Source organism: Myiozetetes cayanensis, unplaced genomic scaffold (assembly GCF_022539395.1).
Source record: "Myiozetetes cayanensis isolate MyiCay16 unplaced genomic scaffold, myiCay2020 scf1, whole genome shotgun sequence".
NCBI classification, from domain to species: domain Eukaryota; kingdom Metazoa; phylum Chordata; class Aves; order Passeriformes; family Tyrannidae; genus Myiozetetes; species Myiozetetes cayanensis.
Window position 1 is genome coordinate 138,280,807 of NW_026086604.1, and position 23,626 is coordinate 138,304,432.

The 23,626-nt window shown below is 37.2% G+C and overlaps 1 long non-coding RNA gene across 1 annotated transcript in view; it reads left to right on the top strand.

The window, feature by feature from the left end:
* The window catches only part of LOC126648889 (uncharacterized), a 75,363-nt gene extending 52,150 nt beyond the window's left edge, over positions 1–23,213 (top strand). The window contains exons 5-8 of the long non-coding RNA XR_007630904.1: positions 15,888–16,239; positions 17,319–17,458; positions 19,855–19,955; positions 20,771–23,213. This is a non-coding gene — a long non-coding RNA (uncharacterized LOC126648889). The remainder of the gene's footprint in view (positions 1–15,887; positions 16,240–17,318; positions 17,459–19,854; positions 19,956–20,770) is intronic.
* Positions 23,214–23,626: the final 413 nt, after the last annotated feature.

A 23,626-nucleotide genomic window follows, 5' to 3' on the forward strand; every position in this document is an offset into this window, starting at 1 on the left:
CTGCCAGGTATCTGTACACATACAGTCCTCCAGGTGAGGCCTGAGAAGCACAGAGAAGTTTTTTTGGCAATAATTTCAGTGTTGGTTGTTGCCATAATGAGGCACCTAGTATCTCCAGCTCCCATGTACCGTACACCTCCTTGTAGGCGTGTGCAAATATTTTCATGTAGGCTAGGTAAACAAATTTTGGTCTTTTCACCAGATGGGCACTGGAAATGAATGGTCCTGGCATTGTGAAAGAAATATTCAAGGAAACCATGGCACCAAATTACCGAAGCATTCCAGAATTGCCTTTTTCTGTGGTAGGTTTCAGTATTTATGGAGCAAATAATAAGCAAGGCCTGAAAAATAAACTCCACTAAACCGACTACATGGATTTTGAAGCAGTCAGTACCCTTACAAAGTCCTGCTGTATGTGGGTTTGGAATATTAATTTTACAGGCTAATTCATCTGGCCATCTGCTCATCTGAAATTCAAACGAGACTGTGTATTGCAAGCTAATACCCTATAACAACCAATAGCTATAAATGATCAGCAGAATATGTCATTCTGTCTTGCTGCTCCATCAGTGAATGACTGTGACATGTCATTTAATACTTCAGCTACTGATTATTCCTGATGGGGAGGAAAGGTGAGAAAGCAAATGATTGAGCTGGTAGTGATATTTGGCATGCATCTTGTGGATCCACTTTTTTGTTGCTCTCTCCTATGGTCCAATTATTATGGGCTGTGCCAAAGGCTAGAGGAAAGACTGTGTTTAGATCTTTAGATTGGAAGTAGCGTGACAAATAATTTCCTCTGAGAATTACTTTCCTGTGGAAAGAATTGGTCTTGACTGGATAGTCAAGACCAATATTTCAAGCTCTTGACTAGCCGGTGGAAACCATGAATATATGCAGTTTTTTTCAAACCTAGTAAAAATTTGATTTGATGTGGTTCCAACCACCAAACAGAGGATTTCTATGCAGAACTGAGAATTACATATTGAGCTTTTTAATTTGTACCTGACTTTATTAAGCATCTGGTAAATAGCTAATACTCTCTGAATCAACATCTTTAAATCACGAAGGTTTACCTAATGTTTTAAAAATTCTAACAGAATAGGTATAACAGAACCACTATTTATAATTGTCTTTTTTTTCCTAGCTTTAACCCTAAATTTTAGTTATTTTGTTTGACAAAGAATGCCTCTGCAAACCATGTGACTTGAGTAGTTACTGAATTCTTTGTCATGTCAATGGTACACTTGAAATGTTTAAGATTTTTGGATATTATGATTATGCTCTTTTAATTTCTGTAACTTCTCAATGTGAATATGGCATTAGTTGTGTAATAAACATGAAACTCCAAGCAATAGTTAGTTATTCATTCTTTATGTTCTTAAGGTGCAGTAACATAACAAGGGGAGGATTTACAGAAGTAAATGTGAGGTAGGATCCAGTTCTGAGGCTTTCCATAATGATTTTGTGGCTGACCACCTTCTGTGCCTTTGGAACACTTAGCTCCGTGAGATACTTAAGAGTCAGAGTTTTTTTTTAGAGAGAAATCTTATTTTTCCACCATTTTGTTACATGAAGTTGTAACAAATGTGGTATTTCCATTTCCCATTTTTCAAAATGCATATGGTCAAAATGATGTCACTGAATTCTTAGAAAAAAAAATTGAATCAGAACCCAAATTTTCCCAGAACCTAAGTGTAATTTGCTTTTGGAGTTGTTCCATTAATTTTCCTAGTCTATATGAGGGGCGGTGGCAGGATTTAAATCATAATGTTTGGAAAGGACTTTAAAGTATTTAGAAAACCATAAAATATTATTAAGTGTGTAATTAATTGCTCAAACTCATAGTCTTCCTAATGGGTTTGCTTTGTTGTTTTAGTAAAAGGAGAAGTTAGATTGCTCAGGGAAATACATTTTTTTTGTAAATTTTGAAACCACAGCAATTTAGGTAACACATTTTAGCCTAGATTATGGTTATGAGTTGCTGCATTACAAAGATTCCATGTGAAACCACTTCATACCATAAGGGGTAACGCCTTTATGTAGATGAATAATAACCATGAGAAATCAAACAGAGACTTGGAAGAAATAAAAAAGGAGGAAGACGAGCGTAGGTAAATCATAACATGAGGGAGATGATATTTTTGTTTTCTCTGCTGTTAGATAATACTGAGAGAAAAGACAAAGCTTGTTTTTTTTTCTCTATTTGGTATTGGGGAGAAGTCAGAGAAAGAAATCCTTTTGCTAAGAGCTCTGAATAACTCATTTTTGTTTGGCACCATTCAGGTGCCACAGACCAGGATAACAAAGGAAGCTTTCAGTTTGCCTTGTTGAGGTTCACTGAAAGAAGAGAGTGTGACTGAAGGAAGAGTTTAGGTAGATTCTATGGAGACAATTAAGTAATTTAAGTATTTCTGTTTGCTTTTCACTGGAAGACAACACAGAGTTTGGAAAATATGCAGTCAAAAATATTGTGCATCTCCCAAGGAAGCCTGTCTTAGGTGTTTCCTACCCTGTCATTACCTGAAAGGTAGAAGCAAATTTTGATACATTTAAAACCAATGCCAAAATGCTAAGTGCAAATGTAGATGAATGATAAATTATACTAATAATGCAGATTTAAAAGAAATACTTCATAACATTTAACATTTTCTGAAACTGTTTGCTCAAATAAGTGACTTAAAAATATCTCCTTCTGCACATTAGTAAGAAACTTGCTAATCTGATAAAGTTATTGTATTGTGTACACAATATTTTCTTTTCAAAATGTACCTGATTTGTCTTCTCCTTCTGTGATTATTTTTACTGAGCCTTTCTACATTTTAATGTGACTAGAATAATTAAAAAATTATATATTGAATACTTTCTGGGAGTGTTGAGTTCTTGGTTTAAGTTTGGGCCAAATGAACAATTAGTATATTATTTGCAATGTGTTGATGGTGGCTAAAGGAAAAATGTAAGAAATCCATTTCTTACTGACTTATTTTCCATTTTTCTGTTGTTGCTCTTTCTAAAGCCTATTCTGACAACTCAAAATGTTGAACAAACAAAGTGAATAAGCACTATGGAAACCATAGATCATAAAATATTCATATGCTTAGAAAAAACCCCATATTTAAGTTTCTTTTGGTCTCTTCAGGATGACTTTTGTCTCACTGTTTTGGTTTCAATAAAAGAGACAGCATGCACTAAACAGATAAAATATCCATTTATGTTTGAGGATATTGAGCCAAGTTTTACTATCAGCTGTACTACTGTAAGTGCTGTAACTTCATTGGAGTTACTGTTGTATCATCTTGACAGAAGTAGACAGCAATTAATTAGGAATATAGTTACTGTATATTTTAGGAAATCTTGAATAGTCATGTCTAACCACAGGCCAGATTTCTCCCTTCATTTCCAAAAGGAAACTAAAATCAGATTCAGGTTCTAGGTGCATTTGGTGGATGTTCACGTATTGCTCTGCAGTGCAGTGCCATACCAGAGCACTTTGATCAAGCTGTAATTTAGTGGTTAGGACACTTTCTTTGAAAATAGGAGATGAACACCTTTTATCTCAGGGGAACATATTACCTGAGTCTCCCAGGATCTGATTATATACTTTAGTTGCTCTACTGTCATTTAAGGCAAGGGCGCTGACAATTTTTCCATCGATGTTGAAAGTGTGCAGTATTTCTTCTCACAGGAGAGAAACAGGCATCTACCTCACTGCCCAATGGAGAGTCTCACCATTCATAAGCAGTGGCCATTTGTCTGGGATTTCAAAGGAATAGAGTTGAGAGGTGTGAAGTATTTCTATATGAATTACCTTGTGTTAGTTATTCACCTTTCTCTCACCAAAAAAAGAGCAGTGACAGAAACCAGAAACTTTATGGTCAAAATAATTAAGTAGGTTTGCAGATTCAGAACTATTAGAACACAGTGGAAGCTATCCTTTTTGTGGGATACCTGTTAGACAAATGGTACAGAACATTAGTGAGTTTGGCTGCCAAAAATTGTGTTTTTATCAGAGTCATTTACCCAGTAGTTCTGTACCTTGTGGATGTGTTTATGCAGGTATTAAAATTACTAGGGAAACAAAAGATTGAAAAATGCAGTGATTTTTCAAGGTGCCATAGAACAGACATTTCCAATAATAAGAAGAAAGAAGAGGGAAAAGGCACTGTAGAAAGTGAGATCCCTTGGCCATAGAACTTGCTATATTCCAACTGGAGAATACAGGGAATTTGTACCTGCAGTACATTCAATTATTGGGAGAGGAGGATTCACATCACAGGAGCTTGTGCTGCTGAAATGTCATCATATGTTCTACCAAAGGGTTTACAATTTAAAATGTAAACAGTTCTAGAACTTCATGTTTTGAGATAAGCAAAATCAGCTGGTAAAGTGTCAAAGCTGCTGACCAGAAAGAGCTATCAAACTAAACTAATTCAGGGAAGATGTGGAGAAAAAGGAGGCACAGGTCAGTAACGTGACAGCTTCTGAGCAGGCAGGAAAACTGCTTTTGTAGTGATGAGTTGGTGTGAATGTGATAAGAGAAATCCTTCTCCCCTGCTCTGTTGCATTTGAGGAAAGAAACAGAGTATTTTAAAATCCAAAATGGATACCTTTAGCCAGACAGAAATATCCCTCAGCTGAAAAAGAAGGCATTAAATTTCTTTAAATATAACAAAAGTCATTAGACTGTTCTTTCTGTTCAAAGTTTTTATTTCTCGGGTGATCTTCATTGTTTTTATTGGATGGTGCAACCTGTTTTTCAAGTGCTATGCTGTTTACAAAGTTTAGGAAGTCTAGTCAGAGAAGAAAAGTTGTACTGTCTGACTGGTAGAACCAGTCACATGGCTGAAAAAGTGAATTCCAAATGTTAAAAGTCCACAAGTGAATGAAGAACAGCTCATGTGCATCCACTTATATTTGTTTTCTTTATAAGCAGTAAAGGCTAAATGACTATGAATGATTCACAAAAATTATGTCTTGCAAACAGTCTAAATGTGAAAATTGAGCCAGTTCCTCATGACTGGAACTTAACCAGATTTAAGTGTAAGAAACAGATGTTCTCTATTTCCAAACATCTTCAAATGCATTAGTTTTTACAAAAAAAAGAGGATTTTTTTATTGTTCACATGCAGCTGGGAAATCCTGAATAAAGACTGATGACTTACTGTCTCCACTATCTTGCATCTTATCTAGAGGCCTTCCCTGTGCAAAACAAGTGTAAAATGCTGCTACACTGATGCAAATATAAATGATAACGTGAGACAGAGAGGAACACCCCAAAGAGTGGTGGCTGTGTTAGTAATGTTAGGTCCTGGGTAAGAGTCAAACCATGTTTTATTTGTAAAACTATGACCCGCAACCCGAGTTAATTACTTGTGAGCCCTCTATTTAATCAACAGTAGTTGTAACAAGCTAACTAAGTACCAAGACTGTCTTTACTAAATCAAATGTCAAATTACCCCATCACCTATTTCACAGATCTGAAAGAAGATTATAATCTCAATACATGGGATTTCATTCGACTATTGAATATTTCACATATTCTATGCTAGCGAGTTACCAAAACTGAATCAGAATGAAATAGTTTGTAGATGAGAACTCACCAGAGAAGGACAATGCTTTGCAGTGTGAACAAATCTGGATTACCATCTTTAAATCTAGAATTCTTCATTGCTATTAATGTGTGTCAACTCCTAAAAAAGAATTGATTTCACTGTTGGACAAAAGTACCTCTCCAGATAGAAGCTCCACAAACTTTTTCAGATATTTCATTTTTCATCCTAAGTATTTGGGGGGAGGATTGTTCACTTTAGTATTTAAATGGAAGAAATGATGATTAATTAATTCTTGCTGATTTGTTACAACAAGAGTCTCTGCTGCAGTGGTGCTTGCAAATTCATCATCCATCAGTTGATTTTTTTCCCTTAAGGAGACAGAAATCATTGTGCTTTTGAGAATATGATAGTTATGGATTACTGTATTACCTTATATTCAACCTGGTTTCTTCTTCAAGGTCTGTAGCAAGTGTATGAAGAAAGTCTATGATAGGATATACAGCAGGAAGTTTCTTGGCACTGGCAGTGGTCACACAGCCAGGTTTAAAAGGATGTACATTTTTGAGGTTGCCAGGTTGGCCTCGCCGTATTTGAGAGATGTCTCCACTGCTGTGTATTCTAGGTGTGCATGTGGAGAGAGTAAATTTCACTTAGAGTGTATAAACTCCTGGGATTATTATTTCCCAACACTTTTGTGTAATCACCAGAGTGTGCCACCTCCTTCAGCTAATATTTGCAGTAACTTTAGATGTTAAAACAAGGCTATGCGGTAGCTGTTGGTAGCTTAACCATGTGGCTGCAAAATTAACCTTTGACCTTTCTTAGCCTAATCAGGAAATTGACTTCAGGAGCTATTCCTTAACCCAGGATATGTGGTTAAAGTTAAACATCACTAATAGGAAGTCTAGTAACAGGAAATGTGTGAATGCTAATCCATACAAACATAAACAAACCTTTGGCTTACATACAGTTTTATTGGAATTTTCCTCTTGACTCCCTTTCATTCAGTAAGTCAGAAAAAATTACAAGCAGCTTGTTAAAGTCTTTGAAAAACTTGATTTTTGTGGCTGTAGGTTCATTAGATTTCTGCTTAAGGAGACTTTAAAAGTTGGGTAGAATTTTGTGAAGGTACCTCAGGGCAGGTACATTCAGTTCACCTTCACTGCAGTTCTGATCAATGAGGTTATTTACCAGAAGAGCACAAATTTTTAGGCAAGCAACTAACTGGGAGTATTTTTTTTGTGTGTGACAGAATTGGTGATTTAGAGAGGAAGGGCTTAAAAAAAATAATCTATTTCTATGAGCTAATTTTGAAATATTTTTAGAAACAAAATTGTCAGAAAGTTACTGAAATTAATGTAATTTCAGTGAAGGTACCTCTGAAGGTACCACTGAAATTAATATAATTTCAGTACAGAAAATTAATTTTTAGTATTTGAAACATTTTTATTGTTCTCATTGGATTTCTGTTACATTTCATTAGGAAAGTAGGCTGAAGTAACTTGAAGCTAAACACAAGCCAGTTAGTCACTGCAGATATAAATACAGACCTTACCTTGGAAACCTCTGACTTTTACTTTTCTCTTCATACTAAATCAACAAAACCTTCACATTCAAATTGAGCTCCACTGAGTTCAGTGTGATGTTGTGTATGTCCATTGACACAGATCAGCTTTCAGGATTAGGGCCAAAGTAATTTTTCTGGGAGGAGTTTCCTTTAAGTCAGAGAAGGACCTTATGGGAGCAGAAAAAAAGTCTAGTCAGAAAAAAATCTTTTTCAAAACAGGAAAGAACAAGATAGCTGTAAAACAGTAGCATGCAATGTCTGTAATTCCTCTCTTGACCTCTCCAGGATGGGTAAATCAGTGATATTCATAAAAAAACCCCAGGCAAATTATCTACTATGCATAGTAAAGCAGGGGGTATGTATGGCATTAGAATAGTGTTATAATGATATATGTTCACATCATATGTATTTACAAAGTTGGCTAACCCATGAGGCACACAATTCATGGCTTTATTTCGCAGATAATTTTTTTTTCCTAAGGGAATATTTTCAAGAGAGTTCTTAAGATGTACTATTATGTTAACTGAAATAAAAATCTTATTGCATGTAAAATGAATATCCGATGATTATCTGAAGTGTGTTTAATGATTAACAGTTGTGAAGTAAACTGTAAAAGACTCATATCAGTCCAACCTTTTTAAATAAATTTGGGACTAATTCAGTTTGTCTTAATATAGTGTCTCCTCTAGAGATCATAAAAGCTTCTTTTTGGGGCACTGTAAAGTTTGACTTCCCTTAGAGTATTTGGTTGTCTTTCTATTTTTGGAGCCCTACTTGCAGATTGATGTCTCGTAGTCATTCACACAACTGTAGTCCAAAAGCTCTTTGCCTGTGATACCGAGGCAAACTTGAAAACTTGATTTTGAACACAGCCTCATTAAACAAAAACATGCTTTACAGCCTTATTCCACAAATGCTGAGTGAGGAATTTGCAGCCTGCAAGAGCCTTCCCACTTAAATGTAGTAATGTTTAAAAAATGAACTAAAAGTTACTATGTAAAGGTGTGACAATATTTATAAAAGCAGCTCTTAGGTCCTGATTCTCTCATTAGTCTGCTGCTGTTGGAATCATTCCTGAATTCAAAAAATTTAAATATAACTCAGGATTTGATCATAAGTTAATGGAATTTAATGAAAAGCTGTAAAAAAGTGGTGGAGTAAGCCTCATAGTAGTATTAAGCCAGGGGTTTTTTGCTAGCAAAAATAAAAGTTTTTTTTTTTTTTTTTATAATACTACTTGGCAAGTGTTTTAATCATTCCCTTGAATAACACTTTATAGTGAATTTCAATCAGGCAATAAATTTAATATTTTAAAATATTTGAACCTTGTGACACTAGTCTTTTTCCACAGTAAAGAACTCCTCAGTTTTCATATAAATATACCCTTTTTCCCCCCAGTCATTTTTTTTTTTGTTTTGTTTTCTCTTAAAAAACTGCTGGTACCATTGAAAAAGAATCTGTCTTTATGAGGCTTGTTTTAATAGAACAGAAATTGCTGTCAACATGTCTGAGACACAGTCTTTTTTTACTTCAGTGCATGGCATTCTAATGAGAAATGTAATTTACCTAATTAAAATGTTATCTGTAAGATACAGGTATCCCTTATGCTGTTGGAGAGAACACAGAACTGGGCCGGTGTACCTAGTGAACCTGGGAACCCCTTGTTTTCTGCAAGAAGGAAAGATCTGGTAATTCACCTGAAGGCCAGTCCTGAGGCTTTGTCATTGTAGATGCTGGACAAAATGATGAGGAGTCTGTCCCAGGTTTTACACTTCAGGCACCAGGTTATCTTCTGATACATTAAAGGGTGGTGCTGCCATCCAGAGGGACCTGGACAGGCTGGAGAAATGGATGACAAGAACCTTATAGAGTTCAACAAGGAGAAGCGACAGGCCCTGGTCTTGAGGAGGAACTACCCCATGCACCATTTGTATGCTGGGGGCTGACTGGTTAGAAAGAAGCTTTGCAGAAAACGACCCAGAGTCCTGAGGGATGCCAAGTTGATCGTGAGCCAGCAGTGTGCCCTTGCAGCAAGGGCTGAATTTATCCTGGGCTTTATTAGGAGAAACATTTCTGGCAGGTCAAGGGAGGAGATTTCTTAAGCACTGATAAGGCCACTCCTTGAGTGCCGTGTCTGGTTCTGGCCTCCCCAGCATAAGAGACACATGGACATACTAGGCATACTAGAGAGAGTCCAATGAAGTCCTTGAAGATGATTAAGGGACTTGAGCATCTCTCCTGTGAGGAAAGGCTGATGGAGCTAGGGAAGAGAAGGTTCAGAAAGGATCTTATCCACAGAAATAAATATATGAGGGGAAGGTGCAAAGAGCACAGAACCAGTCTCTCAGCTGGGCCCAGTAACAAGACAAGAAGCAATGGGCACCATCTGAAGCATGGGAGTTTCCCTCTGAACATGAGGAAACACTTTTTCACTGCGTGGGTGACTGAGCACTGCCACAGAGTTCTCAGAGATCAGGTGGAGTCTCTGTCCTTGAAGATATTCAAAAGCTATCTAGTCATAGGCCTGGGCAACTGCCTGTAGGTGATCCTGCTTGAGCAGTGGTGTTGGATTGTATGACCTCAAGGGGTACCTTCCAGCCTTAACCCTTCTGTTGTTCTGAACATGTGCTATGTTTGTTTTCACAGGCAGTGAATCCAGTGAAAGATTGAATGTAGGCTACATCAGTAGAGTGTATTGTCTGAGCAGCCATTTATTGATTGTGTGAGATAAAACACGGTCAATGTCTTGAGTGGAAATGGAAGGCTTAAGCAGAAGAATAGAAGAGTATGCAGTGTGTGGTTGCAGGGCTGCTAATTTTAGCTTTATAAATGGATATTTCTTATCATAGTATTATGGTGATAGCCAGCAATAAATGTGTGGGAAATCAATAGTCATCAAAATCAATACAACCTAAAGAATTGTCTTTTGGTTTTGGGTACAGCAAATTCTGCTGAAAATGATCCTCGCAAGGCAAATGAGTTTGGAGGTACTTGACCATACTGGTATGCTAGGAGAGACCCATTAAAAACCAGAGCTATCTTAAGAGCTTTGACATGGATGGTGGCTTCACACTATTATCACTTCCCCATTACCGACCACTTCCTCATGGCTGAGGGAATGTAGCATATGTATTTGACAGCTGTTTAAATTATACAGAACACCCAAAGTTTCAATTGTAAAATAAACTAAAAAGGTTTTGAAGCCAGAAATTGGGAGTGGAAACTAGAATTCCCTGCTGGTATTCATTATGCCTTAGTCACTGGAATTTCTTTTTTAAGAACTGCAAGTATCTTAAATTTTGGGGCATGGTATTTAGTCAACCCAAAATACTTTGCTACAGCTCCCTTCATTTCCAAGCCCTTGTGGCTGAACTCAGAGTCTCTGTGTTTAGCTTGCACGTTTTTTGTGGTTTAATATGTTTTCTTCTCTTCCTGATATATTTGAGGCATCTCTGTGCTGAGCTGTCTCATCAGAAAGAGGCTGACAGCATATGAAGGCAGAGAAGTATCCTTTGATGAGAAAATGCAAATCCCAAACAAAACATTTGCAGAACCACTAATCACCATTTCCATACAATTGAGCAATGATATGGTATTTATTATGGAGTGACTCAAAGGTAAGGCTGACTCCTTATAAGAAATGCAATGAATAACTTCATATACACCCCCTCCACTTATTTCTGCAGAGGCTAATTTTTACCTCATTGTGATTAATGTCAGGACTCCCTCAATGTTTGGTGGAACCGAGGTTTGATCTCTCTGGCCTAAGGACTGACTTGTGTAGTTTAAGGAGTTGTATAATAAAACAGGAAACTACTTTAGCAAATATTGTCAAAAGAAGTTTCTAAATTTGGAAGAAGGTGTGGTGCTCTGGATCTGATATTCAGAGATGCTGGGTAACCCCAGCTGTCATTAGTTTTCATGGCTGTGTATTCAGCACTTTAAAATGAGGGAACTAGATTTTCACATCTGGAAATACAAAAATAGAGGTAGACAAAAACTTGGAGAATTTAGAAAGTATTGATCTTCTTTTAAATTTTAGTTCTTTGACTTTACTGTAACAATTATGGCTACTTCATTGCTTAGTTCTCATAATGCCCTTTGATAAAGAAAAATGTGTTTATGTATTTATATCTATCTATATATACCTCTCTATATATATCTGTGAGCTTGATTTTTGAATTTTTTTAATGCTTTCCTTATTTAGTTAAACTTTTACTTTAAAATAATATAATTTGGAGGAAGCTGTTTTAATTCTGAGTAAAACTTAATTTAAAGCTGTGGACATTGTAATGAGATTTGATTATAATGAGTATGGGTTTTAAAAAACCTTAGTGTGTAAAAAAAACCCTACATGGTTATAAAACCTACATCAGTTCAGGCTGGGTCTAAAGTCTGATATTCCATTACATTAGATCCTGCTTATTTCTACTAGTAGAGCTTGGCTAGGAAAATGAATTCAAACCAAGATTCAGGTTTGGATTTTTCTGTATCTATTAGAACCTAGAACGTCCAGATATTCAACAGTGAATGCCTTAGACACACTTCCACTTCTGATTTGGATTCACAAGGATTGAAGAAAATACTTAAGCAAAATATTTTTACTTTTCTGCATTACAGAAGTCATATAAGGAAGCTAAGATGGAGAAAGCCAAAGGTTCTCTTTTGTATTGAAAAACAAAGTGAAGTAGCTTCAGTGTAGGCTGTAAGTGCAGTACTAGGGGAAGAAGAATTTGGACCTACTGAGTCTAGTAACCTGCAGTGTTTTGTCTCTGTTGTCAGCAGAAGGTTGCATTGTATGTTCAAAATTTCTGAGCTAATAATTATGCTCTATTTTTCAGGTCAGAAAGAGGCTGAGTCATTTGACTTAAAATTTAAGGTGTGATCAATCTCATTGTAGTGTAGATCAGCAAAAATAGGTCAGATGAATCATTTTTAAATGCTTGTTTTTCTTCTTTAGCTTAAAAAAAAAGTGCCTAAATTAACTAGCTCTGATATAGACATATACTCTCTGGGGAATTAAAATATGGTAAAATAAAACCCACCCAAAATATTCAGTGTTCCCAGCTGGATTAAATAGGCTGTAGTATGTTTGGTCTGGTTCAGTCTTAGTCTTTACAGGTCACGAAGCTGAGCCACTGGTCTGAAAATCTAATTGCCTTAAAAAACTAAAAGTTTAAGGTTTTGGGATATATTTCTAAGTGCATACCTGCAGGTAAGCAGGGCATTGGTAGTTGGGCTTACATGTTGATGTAGACCTGCTTAAAGCATTTAGTTCTGTAGAAAGAAACACTTTGACCCTCCAGATTTTGTTTTCCTTCTGACCACCACTGGCTAATGAGTCAACTTTCTCAAAGACTTTGCAGCCAGTAAAAGGAGAAAGTATCTGTTAGAGACTAAGACCAAGGAATGAAATATATGGGCCATTGAGGTGTCTCCAAGTTAAAACATCTTGAGAGAAGGATGTTTGATCTGGGAAGCTTTGGATTTACTTTTATGCTGTAGGAAAGTAACTCAGGAAAGGTTAATGTCATACTGGGAGGGGTGGCAGAAGCAGTACCACTAATTGTCACTTCTATTAAAGATATGTTGCATCTGTTGCCATGCCAATTATATGAGGAGATCTTTCTGTAGGTCAAGTGGCTCTACATTATTAATCCTAGAGTGCATGTATCTGAAAAAAGACAAATACTGGAGAACATTAATAAAGTTTAGGTGTACACATCTTATTAGGAACAGAAAAGCTGTAGGAGTCTCTGACTGTGCTGAAAGGATTATTTTATTAGGCTTTGTGTTTTGCCAGTTCATTCCTTTTGATTTTGAATATCCTTTTTGTTTCTTCCCTTTAATTTCAGACCAGTTCTTTAACTTAAATCTGTTACTTTGCAATGTCTCAGGGAAAAGAGCTAAAACTTCTCCTACAGTTTTCCAGCTTGTGCCTCTTTATAACTCTATTTTCAGAGTCTGACTTGGGATTTGCCAATGATTGACCATGAGTTCAATATTTTTGATCAACATCCCCCTTTTTTAGTAACTTTCTGCAGTTTCCCGAGTTTGTTGCTTTTGCCTTGATTATGTATTATGTAAGGAACTGGATTTCTTGGAATTAAGCTGATTCTTGATTTCATCAATAGTGAGTATCCATCAAGGTAGATTTATTAAACTCAATCTGAGCAGTGTTTGTCTTTACCAAGAGATTCAATTTATATAGTCCCTAAGGTTATGAATGTTCTTTTAATTGCCTCCAAAGTTGCTACTAAGTTACTTCAGCATTTTCAGAGTGCTACGGCTTCCAAGGATCTGGCAGAGGAGATGGATCTTGTTTCCTAACATTGCTGTAATCAAGCTGTAGCTATTTCTTATGCCTTTTCTAGCTTTGTACCAAAAATACACAGTTGGTTCCCCCTTCGGTTCTCCTCCAGTGTCTACTGCTCTTCTGTGTTTCTGCTTGGCTCCACAGCTCTGATCCATGCCACCTTTCAGCCATCAAACACCATGCTGTTCCAGTAGTGACTCTTTCAGTTCTCTGGTTCTTCCTGTTAATCTTCTGGTCTGTAGATGAGGGAGAGAAATTATGAAATGATTTATATTGGCATTTATAAACCTTATCTCTCTCCTACTTTGATTTGAGATATAATTGAAGCACTCAACATGTTTTAAAAGGGGATGAACTTAAAAATGAGGTTCCATGACCTAACTGGGTTATCCATAGTTTGAAATAGTCTAAGGGGAAGTAATAGTTGTCTAGGAGTTGTAATTCTTTCAGTGATGGAAGGAGTCATTTTATGACGAATGCTAATATACTTCAAAGGTAGAGGGAACAGGTGAAAGTGAAGCCACTGCTTGTACTAAAACATGAAAGTCACCCTATCAGTGCTCTTTACTTTCAGAGTAAAACTGACAAATCTCATGAAATATCTAGTTCAGATGTGTTTGCCATTGACTAGCAGGCATTTGTTTCCAAAGCTGGTAGAAGCAGTTTTCATTCTTCCTGCCTTCTCAGTGATTGATCTGTTTCTTTTTGGTTTTCTTTCAGAGAACTTAATTGCACTATGTTTATTCAAAAACAAGCACATCAAATGTCACAATATTAGCATAATCATAAAAATGTCAAGCATTCAGTGCATTTGCAATATGTCAGAGCTTCCTAGAAAACATATTTTTTCATGTGATTAATGTGAGTCTCTGGAAAATGCCTTTGAATGGGCATCTCTTAAAAAGTGACTAATAATTGCTACAGATTATTCCCATTAGGGAAAAAAATAGTTTCTCCCTAAAGTAGAATAAAATTGGTCCTTAAAAGCAGTAGATCCTAAAGGAGTAGACAGATGTAAAGGGTCATCTAAGAAAAGGGAAGTTTACTGATTGAATCATAGAACCATAGAATGGTCTGAGTTGGAAGGGACCTGAAAGACCATGTAGTTAGTACCAACTCCCTTGCCATGGGCAGGGACATATTCCACATTGCCATGTCTGGCTGACCATATTGACCTCCACCTGCAAGAACCTGGAAACCCGGATCACAAATTTCAGTGCCTGTCATAATCTGGGTACTACCATTTGTATCTTGGGTAGTGTTGCTTTTTAACTATAGATAGTTGACTAATGCTGTATATTTAAGATGACTAGATAAGTTAAAAAGCATTTGATATATACTAATAAATGTACTTTTTAAATTGCATCTAAACTTGCATAGATTTTGTTGCAGTGCTTGTACTCACTGCAATGGCATTATTTGAGTCAGTAATTTAATGGAAGGATTTGGAACTGTGAATCTCAATGGTAAGGATGTAAGTGTGAGAAATGGGAGTTTCAGATACATTCTGTAAAACAACTATTATAACTTTCTATGCAGAGTCCCTTCATCTTTCTTGGCTGTTAGAGATGGAAATAGCCAAAAATGCAATAAAAAATTTGGACATAGAAACCCAATTTATTGTTAGTGCAGTATTTTGCTCCCCAACATACTCTTTTGAATATTTTCCAGAAGTCTTCACTTGATTTGTGAAACCCGTCTTTGTTAAGCTCTTGACTGCAGTTAGTGAGATTGTTATCTTAAAAGATTTCTCGGCATTGTTTTTTCCATGCATGGAAAGCTGTCTTATCATAGACACAGTTTGCAGTGTTCTGATATGATCCCAGGAGAGGAATGCAAGCATGCTGTGAGCATGGGTCTCCTCCTCCTTACAGCCTCTGAACCTCCTACTAGGTTTTTCTGAGGAGTACCCTGTGGTATCACAGGACAGCTCTGTCTAACTGCCTTTGTTTGGATGGGCAGAAGTTTGTCTTTTGCACATTTGCACTTGTGAAAAATACAATGGAATATAAATAGGTCACACAGCTGGCAATATGTGCTGAACTTCTAAATGTGTGTATGGAAAGCAATGGCCTGGTAAGCCCCTCCATTTATGCTAAGGACAGAACCATACTGGTGGTCTTTTCTAATGTCTCCTAGTCTTCTCCCTTTAAGGAATAAAGCAATACCTGCCTGGTTTGCTCTTCTGCTTTATGATACATACAAAACAGTTCTGGCTGGTGCTGGTGTGGTGGCAGCACAGCACTGGGTCATGCTCCATGGACTGCCACACAGGGGTCACTTCAGCTTCCAAAGGGCCTTCAGGTGATAAATACTGCACTGGGCAAGAACTGCCAGCAAATGGCTGGATCTGCATCCTCTGACTGCTCTTCTGACCTGTTCTGTCCTGAGAGAGTATTTTTATGATGCTTTTTTCTTTCCTTTTTTCTTTTTTTTTTTCTTTTTCCTACAGATGTCTTTCTGCACCTCACAGCATGTTTGATGTTCATTGACAGAGGTCATATGTAGCTGCATGTCCCTCTCCAGGAGCAGAAAGGAGATAAGGGTGGCTTCAGTCTGTGAACTGATTGTGAATGAAGGGGAACAATGTGCCCACGCACACACAGACCCACTGCAGTGACTGAAGTGGAGATTTTGCTCACTCCTTCTAATTCATGTGTCCTTACGTTCTTCTCTGGCCTAGGACGTTTGACTTCCTCTTCTGCAGTGTTTGAACACCTCTACCCTGCTGGCTATCACTTCATATTCCCTGAAGTGATGATGGGATTATATCAGAGATGTCGGAGGACATGGATTTGGCAGTGGTAAATAAAAACTGATAATAAAAGAGTTGCAAGTCAGATTTTGTAATCCATCTGCTGGACATCCAGATCCCAAGAGTGGATTCAAATATACATGTGAATATTTCAAAAAACATTTCACATAAGTGAACTATAGAAATGATCCCCTTCAAAATCCTAAGCACAGAACTCTTTACAATTCCTGTGTAATATGTACTTTTCTGATCATTAAATTTGCTCTGTGCTAATTTTCAACAAGTAAGAACAGGTCTTGCCTTTACCTCAGGAATGTGAGGAGTTAGCACCAGAGAAACAGTGCTTGCTTGCAGAGCAGTAAGACCAGTGGTAAAAATCAGAATTTGGGTGTTGAAAAGCAGAAAATAATGTAAATGCCTGTAAAAAAACATAAGCAGCTTTCTAAATTATTTGCAGTTGTCTTTTTTAATCCATCTTCAAGGATGAAAATGATGTCAAATTCTTCCAAAGTCTCTCTTTAAAACAAGTTTTGAAGGCAGTTTCCAGGTAATGTGCATTTTCGATTCAGCAACTCATGTGATGCCATGCAAGGTTCCTACCCTGCTCCTGCTAAAGGCAATTTAAGATTTGATATTGATGTAATGAAGACAATAGCAAAATATTTCAGACATACAGTCATCCCTCCGTATGAGGGATCCTTCCCTGTCACATAGACCTGTGTACAACTGTGGGAGCATGGAGGGATTTTGGAGAACAGTCTCTGCACAGCCAGGAGCGTCTTCTGGCCTGATGTGGAGATACCTCGTGGGAAGTGCTGCCTCTGAAGTCAGTAGAAAGGGTTTTAGGGTGTACAGTGTGTAACAAGGGGACAGCTGCAGCTCCTCTGCCCTGCAGGTTGAGGCAGCGCAGCTCACAAGTCATTCTTCCTTGTTCTTTTTCTCTTGTGAATGAGAGTTGCAAAAGGAGTGTGTCTTAATGCACTGCCAGCACAATAATCACACTCTCCAGCTGAATTTGTAGACTTGCACTTAAATATCCCCAATCTGCTCCCTGATCTGCTAGCCAAAATGGAGTTTTCACATAGAGTCTGTAGATGATTCATACTGCCTTCTTTTTCTTTCCTCCAGGAGACTATTGGATTTTATTCCTCTGCTAACACTGTCTACCTTCAGAAAGCACAAGCCATTGCATTATGGCCTCATATGAAGTCACTAACTTTTGCATGTCAAGCATAAAAGAGAAATGTATAAACAAAATGGGAAGCATGGTAAGATGTCAAAGAAAGGGGAAACAAAAGAGTGTGATCCAGAACGTTACATCTCTTTGTGGGTGACTTCACAGATACAGACTGAAGGGACAGACCTTTTTACTGGTACTCCTCAGAACCAAAAGATAAAAAATTTCTTTGCTGGAGGCCACTTCTTCCTGACTGCATTCATATACAGATGATTTGTTTCAGTGCACAGGGACATATCCTGCAGTGTTGAAATCAATGGGAATTTTGCTGCTGAAAATAGGAAATACGTTTTATCTCTATTTCTGATAATTGATGTCACAAGATTTTGGAACGGATTTTACTGCTCTTAAAAACAATCTTGCCTTGTGTTTTATTCCTGATACCTAATACCTGCACTGTAAGTGGCATTTCGCTGTGCCTCTTACCCAGGATGCTGTCCCTTGTGAATTCAGGGAGAAGGTTACACAGTGGAAAGGCATAAGAAGCCAACACTTAGAGAGAAACAAGTAATTAAGACAGCTGAATAATAAAATAACAATTAAAAAAATAACAATTTAACAAAGTAGGTGTCTGAGAACAGGATCCAGGGAGGTGAGGTTTCACGTGAACTCACAGTAATTAAGACAGCTAAATAATAAAATAACAATTAAAAAAATAACAATTTAACAAAGTAGGTGTCTGAGAACAGGATCCAGGGAGGTGAGGTTTCAGGTGAACTCACAGCACAGAACAGTGATGGTTATACTGGATCCTCGACTTGTTGCACTCTCAGCTGCTCCTTCCTCCCTGGAGTCTTTCCAGGGCAGATGGTGCAGCTGAGGCTGCGTGGCCTGAGGCAGAGTGTTGGAGCAGCATGCTGTTAGCTGGCTTAGCAAAAATTATTTGTCTTTTTTTTTTTTCTTTCTCTGTTCGTGAAATGTAAGCTGAGGCCGAACTCTGGACTTGCTGTTTTTCTGTTGTTGAATCCATAAAGATTTGGACTGTAATAATGGGAGCAGATTGTATCTTTTCTTGTCTTTGGATGGTTTGACAGCATGTCAGTGTTAGCAATGGTTTTCAGAGCAGTAAGGATTACCTGTCTGTCATATTTTCCTTTTCCCATTTTCATTTTCCTTTTTACACTGATCCCAAAACGGAATTACCTGAAGAACCAGTTTGAAGGTCTGAAGAGAGAAATCCATGAAAACCTTTTTTTTTTTTTTTTTTTTTAATTTTTATTTTAAAGCAGTCAGGATTTCTTGCAACAGTTAACTTTCTAGAGCCTGTGCAAACCTGGGTTCTTGTTGTTCCAGTGAAGTCCTGTCAAGGCTATGCACAGCCACAGTTTTCTAGTTTCTTTCTCAACATCTGACTCCAAGCAGGCTGAATCTGTATGTCAGGGAGGTTGGTATTCCCCCTAGTAATATTTCTATGGACCATCAGCGAATGAATCATTCTAAAGACTACCAGCAGCAACTCTCATTCTAGAGGCAGTGGCTGCAAATTCAAGTAAGGAAGAGAGTTCTGGAAATTTTATCCAATAATGGAATTTTTCTCTGTATTTAATTTTTTTTTTCATACATCTATGAAAGTTATAGAAAGTCATAGTTATATTTACATGTCACTCTGAAGCCTTCACATCTTCCTTAAAGTTGTTTTCAATTTAGGTCTTCAGTAGAGGGACTAATTTTAAGTATTTATTTATGCTTTTTTTTCCTCCTAAGAACTTATTAAATAAAAAATAAATTTATTCAGGATACTGTTCTAGCTTGGATTCCACCTTTTTTTCTTTAAAATCATTTTAGGAGTGTTAAAAAGATGTCACTTAATTTGAACAGTAGCAAACCTGAGCCCCAAACAGAGAAATATGCAGTCTTTCTCAAGACATGTCAAGACATCCCCCTGCAGCTGTAATAGGCTATCAGCACAACATCTCCACCCTTTCACCAGAGGCAACCTCTTAGAAGCAACTTTGTCTTCAGACTTCAGCTGTATATCATCTGATCTCAACTTGTGTCAAAAGACCCAGTAACTCTCTGCCTGTCTGCTGGGAACACTGATCCACTCACCACAACTATGTACAAGATGTGAAGTCTTTCCTTCCCTTGCACTCTCTCTCTCCTTCCCTCTTAAAAAAAAAAAGCTGTCAGTATTTCAGAAAGTGTGAGCAGCAGATCTTTGTGTACTTTTAATCCATAAATAAACATTTCTTCTTTTGAACTTCATTAAAATTGGATGTGTTTTCACTGTAAAACACTCCAGCATCCCTATCATTTAGACATATACAGTGATGAATATTGCAATTAAGTTTCATCTGTGGGAATAATTGTGGTCTAGAAATACTCAATATATGCCAAAAAAAGTAAATAAGAGTCAGACAACAAGATATACTGCTTATAACAGTAAATTTAGAGCAAGATATTGTTCTATTCCTGCTGTTTTAACAGGTTGGGCCAAATGCATCTTTGTTATTATGACTGAGCTTACAGGGAAGTCGTGGAGAGTGAGTTTGGTTTGACTTGGGCACAATTACGTCTGACTTTCTTTGGTAAGACTTGTCGATGTATCACATTCAAATCTCCAGCTTTTCATTCTCTGCCTTTGACCTGAAGAGAGGAATTCCTGCTTTAAAATGCTCATCAATCAGTGCTGCATAGTTAAGCTGATAAAAAAGCTAAGGCTAAGCCAGTGTTAATTTAGCCAACTGTTACATTACTGACAATATTTGTCAGCAAATGATTTTAATTAGACCATCATAATGAGATCCGTAGTCTAAAACTAAGCAAATGACTAAAATTAAAGAGGGGTTCTGATGACAAACAAGTCCTGATGAGAGTAAGAATGATTTTTTTGCCACCAATGTCTGAGTATCATGTGGGAACAGAGAGACAGCCCTAATCACATGAGAGATCACTTAGAAATGATGCTGGTGTGCTGGAATGCTGTGCTGGTGTCAGGAAGGCTTGCAGGGTTTGAGCAAGAGCAGTGTAAACTTCCTGTGCATGATGCTGACACTCTCCCTCTGCACTGGTGGGGCTCATTTGTGTACCTGCCTTAGGTGCTGTGCATGGAACAGGATGGGGAAGGGCTGTGGAAGGTTAAATTGAAGAGGCAGCAGGTACTCATGCTGGGAGGTGATAGAGTGGAAGGGCAGGTGGAAGAGAACCTGTGGAAGTTTATGGCTGTAATTAAGAAAAGGTAGGAAAAAAATGGGAAGACTAGGCAGGGAAAAATACAGTATTTCTTTAAAGAAAGAAGTAAGAATATAGAGGCAAAAGGAAAAGTATTTTTTTGTGTTTGAGAATGGAAATGTTTGGGCTGAATAACCTGCTGCTGTATTTGTCTCTTTCTCTCACTACACAGCTTCTTTGTTCTGATCTCTGGTGGAATATTCTGGCCCCGGTGTTATTTCCCTCGCCTGTCCATGGTCTTCCTGAGAACTGCTGGCAGAGGGAGATTTTAACAGCCTGAAGTGTTGATTCTGAGCAGTGTGAAGGAAAAAGAACCATGTTGGATAATGTGACTCACCTTGAGAAGTTGGTGTTTTTCAGCCGAGGGAAAGTGTTAAGTTTCAGCCTTGCTAGTCCAGGTGTTATAATGGATATTGCTGTAAGAGGAAACCCTGGTCTGCTCATCCTGCTCAGTCCTGAGTAAGAGAATAACAACTTACATAGTGACATAAATGTTTAATGATTCATGATAAAAAAAATAAAATAATTAGATGGCAAGCAAAATGCTAGGTTAATTGATTATGGAGTCCTAAATTCCCCAAAATGTGGCATTCCAGCCAAATATGGCTGAAATATCAGTTGTCATATGATGAATATTTTAAAGAAGATTCTATAATACACCTAGGGGTTCATTCGCTTCAGTAATGAGGACAGTTACCTCTAGGGAAAGGAAGCTATATTATGCTTGCCACTTAACCAGGGGCTGGTTTGACAGGCATCAGCTCAGAATATATGTGTATATATAGGGAATCACAGCAGCTTGTCTCTAGCTTACTGAGCAGGAAATGTTGTGCTGTACAATTCTTTGGGTTTCTATCTATGGATTTGTGGATGGCACTGAGTGGGATTCAGACTATTTTTATTCCTGAGTCTGATTGTTGAGGTGGAATCCATCACCTACTAAATATTAAATCAGCAGGTTTTTTAAAGAGCAACACTGTCTCTGCTGACTTGAACATCCTTATGTGGCCCAGAGGAAAAGAGAAACAAAGACAAGATGAGAAAACTATCGTCTTTGGCATTCTTCTTAATATTAATGATTTCTCTAAAGTTTTCAAACTGTTGCAGGCAAAAAGTGAGATATAACTTTCACATGGGTAAGAAATGACCCAGGTGAAAAAAAGGCATACATTATAAAAACTGTGATGAAACTTATGGAGTTGAATTATTAGTTGGAAGAGAAGAAGAAAATGCATCAACAGATTATTTTTTAAACAAGTTTTGTTTAATTGGTTCCAAACAAACATGGCTGGGAATTTTTAGGAATGTGTCAATTCAAAATTATTTGAAAACTTTCATGCAGATGCAAATTATGTCAGATTTTACACTAAGTATTGTTTCTGAAACCTAGTGTTTGTAAATGCTGAAGTTTTGAGATAACTACTCAACTTACATGCTATTGTTCATCTTACCAGACTGTCTGGAATTATATATAGTTCCTTCATGGTTTTCTTTCTTTTTAAAGTTGCACTTCATAGACAATACCCAAAGACACCAGTCTGTGAGGTTACCTGAATGAGTATTTCTACTGTACCCCTAGTTTTGTATATGGACACTCATCATGCACCACTGCAGAAATAAAAGCCCATTTCTGTCACCCTTAAAGGGCAAGTAGGTGAAATAACAATTTTTTTGGTTTTACATTTTGCAAAATATTCACATTTCAGTTACAGAAATCAAAATGAATAATTGTTGCAAAAATTTTCTACAGGCAGTGAAAATTCTTAAAAAGCTTCTGGTTGCTGACTGCTAAGATGGAAGCTCACTTCTTATGTCACATTTTTAAGACCTCAGATGACATACAAAAATGTCCTGGATGCCCTGATATTTAAAAAGTGCGTCCTGTGCCACCCTATGGTAGAGAAATTCCAGTCCTTTGCTTAATTTCAAATAATTCTCCTTGTTTAGCCAGATGAATTCTCTAGGTTTCAGAATACAAGTAATTAATTCCGATGCTCTTTGTTTGATAAACTGACCTTCGATGCAAAAAAAAGGTACAAAATTAAAGTACTCATTAAGTTGATGCCTTTGCATATTTCACGTGCATTTTTAAAGATTCTGTTACATATTCATCAGTTTGTCTTAGTCACAGAGTTGCTGCCATGAATGCTGTGTAAATATGTGGATATCTGAGCTGCTTTGTAGGGGCAGGGGAGATAAGGAAAAAAATCTAATATAGAAATGGGGGGGAATAAATGAGAGTAGGAGTTAAGAGGGACTTGGAGCTATATAGTTCCCAGTCTATACATCTGAATCTTTAGAGGTTGTAGTGTTTACTTTCCCAGTGTAATTCTTGATGTGTACTGGGAATTTTGATCACATTTTGATGTTATTTATAACCCAACAGTTACTATTTTTCACCTTGAGTTAAGGGTTGAATAATCTTAAATTGTCCAGTGACCATGAACTTCTTTGCCAGCCTATCAATTCATTCATTACCTACATTGTTTATAATTGTGTGTGAAAAAAAATCGAATAAAACCATGCTTTCTGTTTTGATGCAAAGTTGTATTTCTGGAGTTTGTTTTAGATTTGTGCCCTGCTTGATCTGATGTCCTGTTATGTTAGTAATATAAGACCACAACATAAAAACTTTATCAAAACTTGAAAAGCTTGAAAAACTTGAATTGTGTGAAAGAATGTTTGGAATGATAGTCAAATGTTTGCACAAAGAAAGTAATTTTGTTCCAGAAATCTGTAAAAATTTTGCAGGGTGGTGCTTCAATTTAAACAAAGTTTAAAACCACTGGAGGTGAAAGTTGGTGCTAACAGGTGAAAATCCTTGACCAAAGATTTTTTTAATTTCTTTTTTTTCCTATAATTCCTATTCTGCCAGATTTCTTAGCCCTTTGTCACATCTCAGATTTGGTTTGCTATAAAGAATAAAGGGAATCAATTTACTTGGCATACAGCAGTCAGACACAAGTTCTACAACTTCCAGAAGACCTGAAGGTCGTCTGCTCTCTCTAAGTGTGGTTCAGAAATGTCA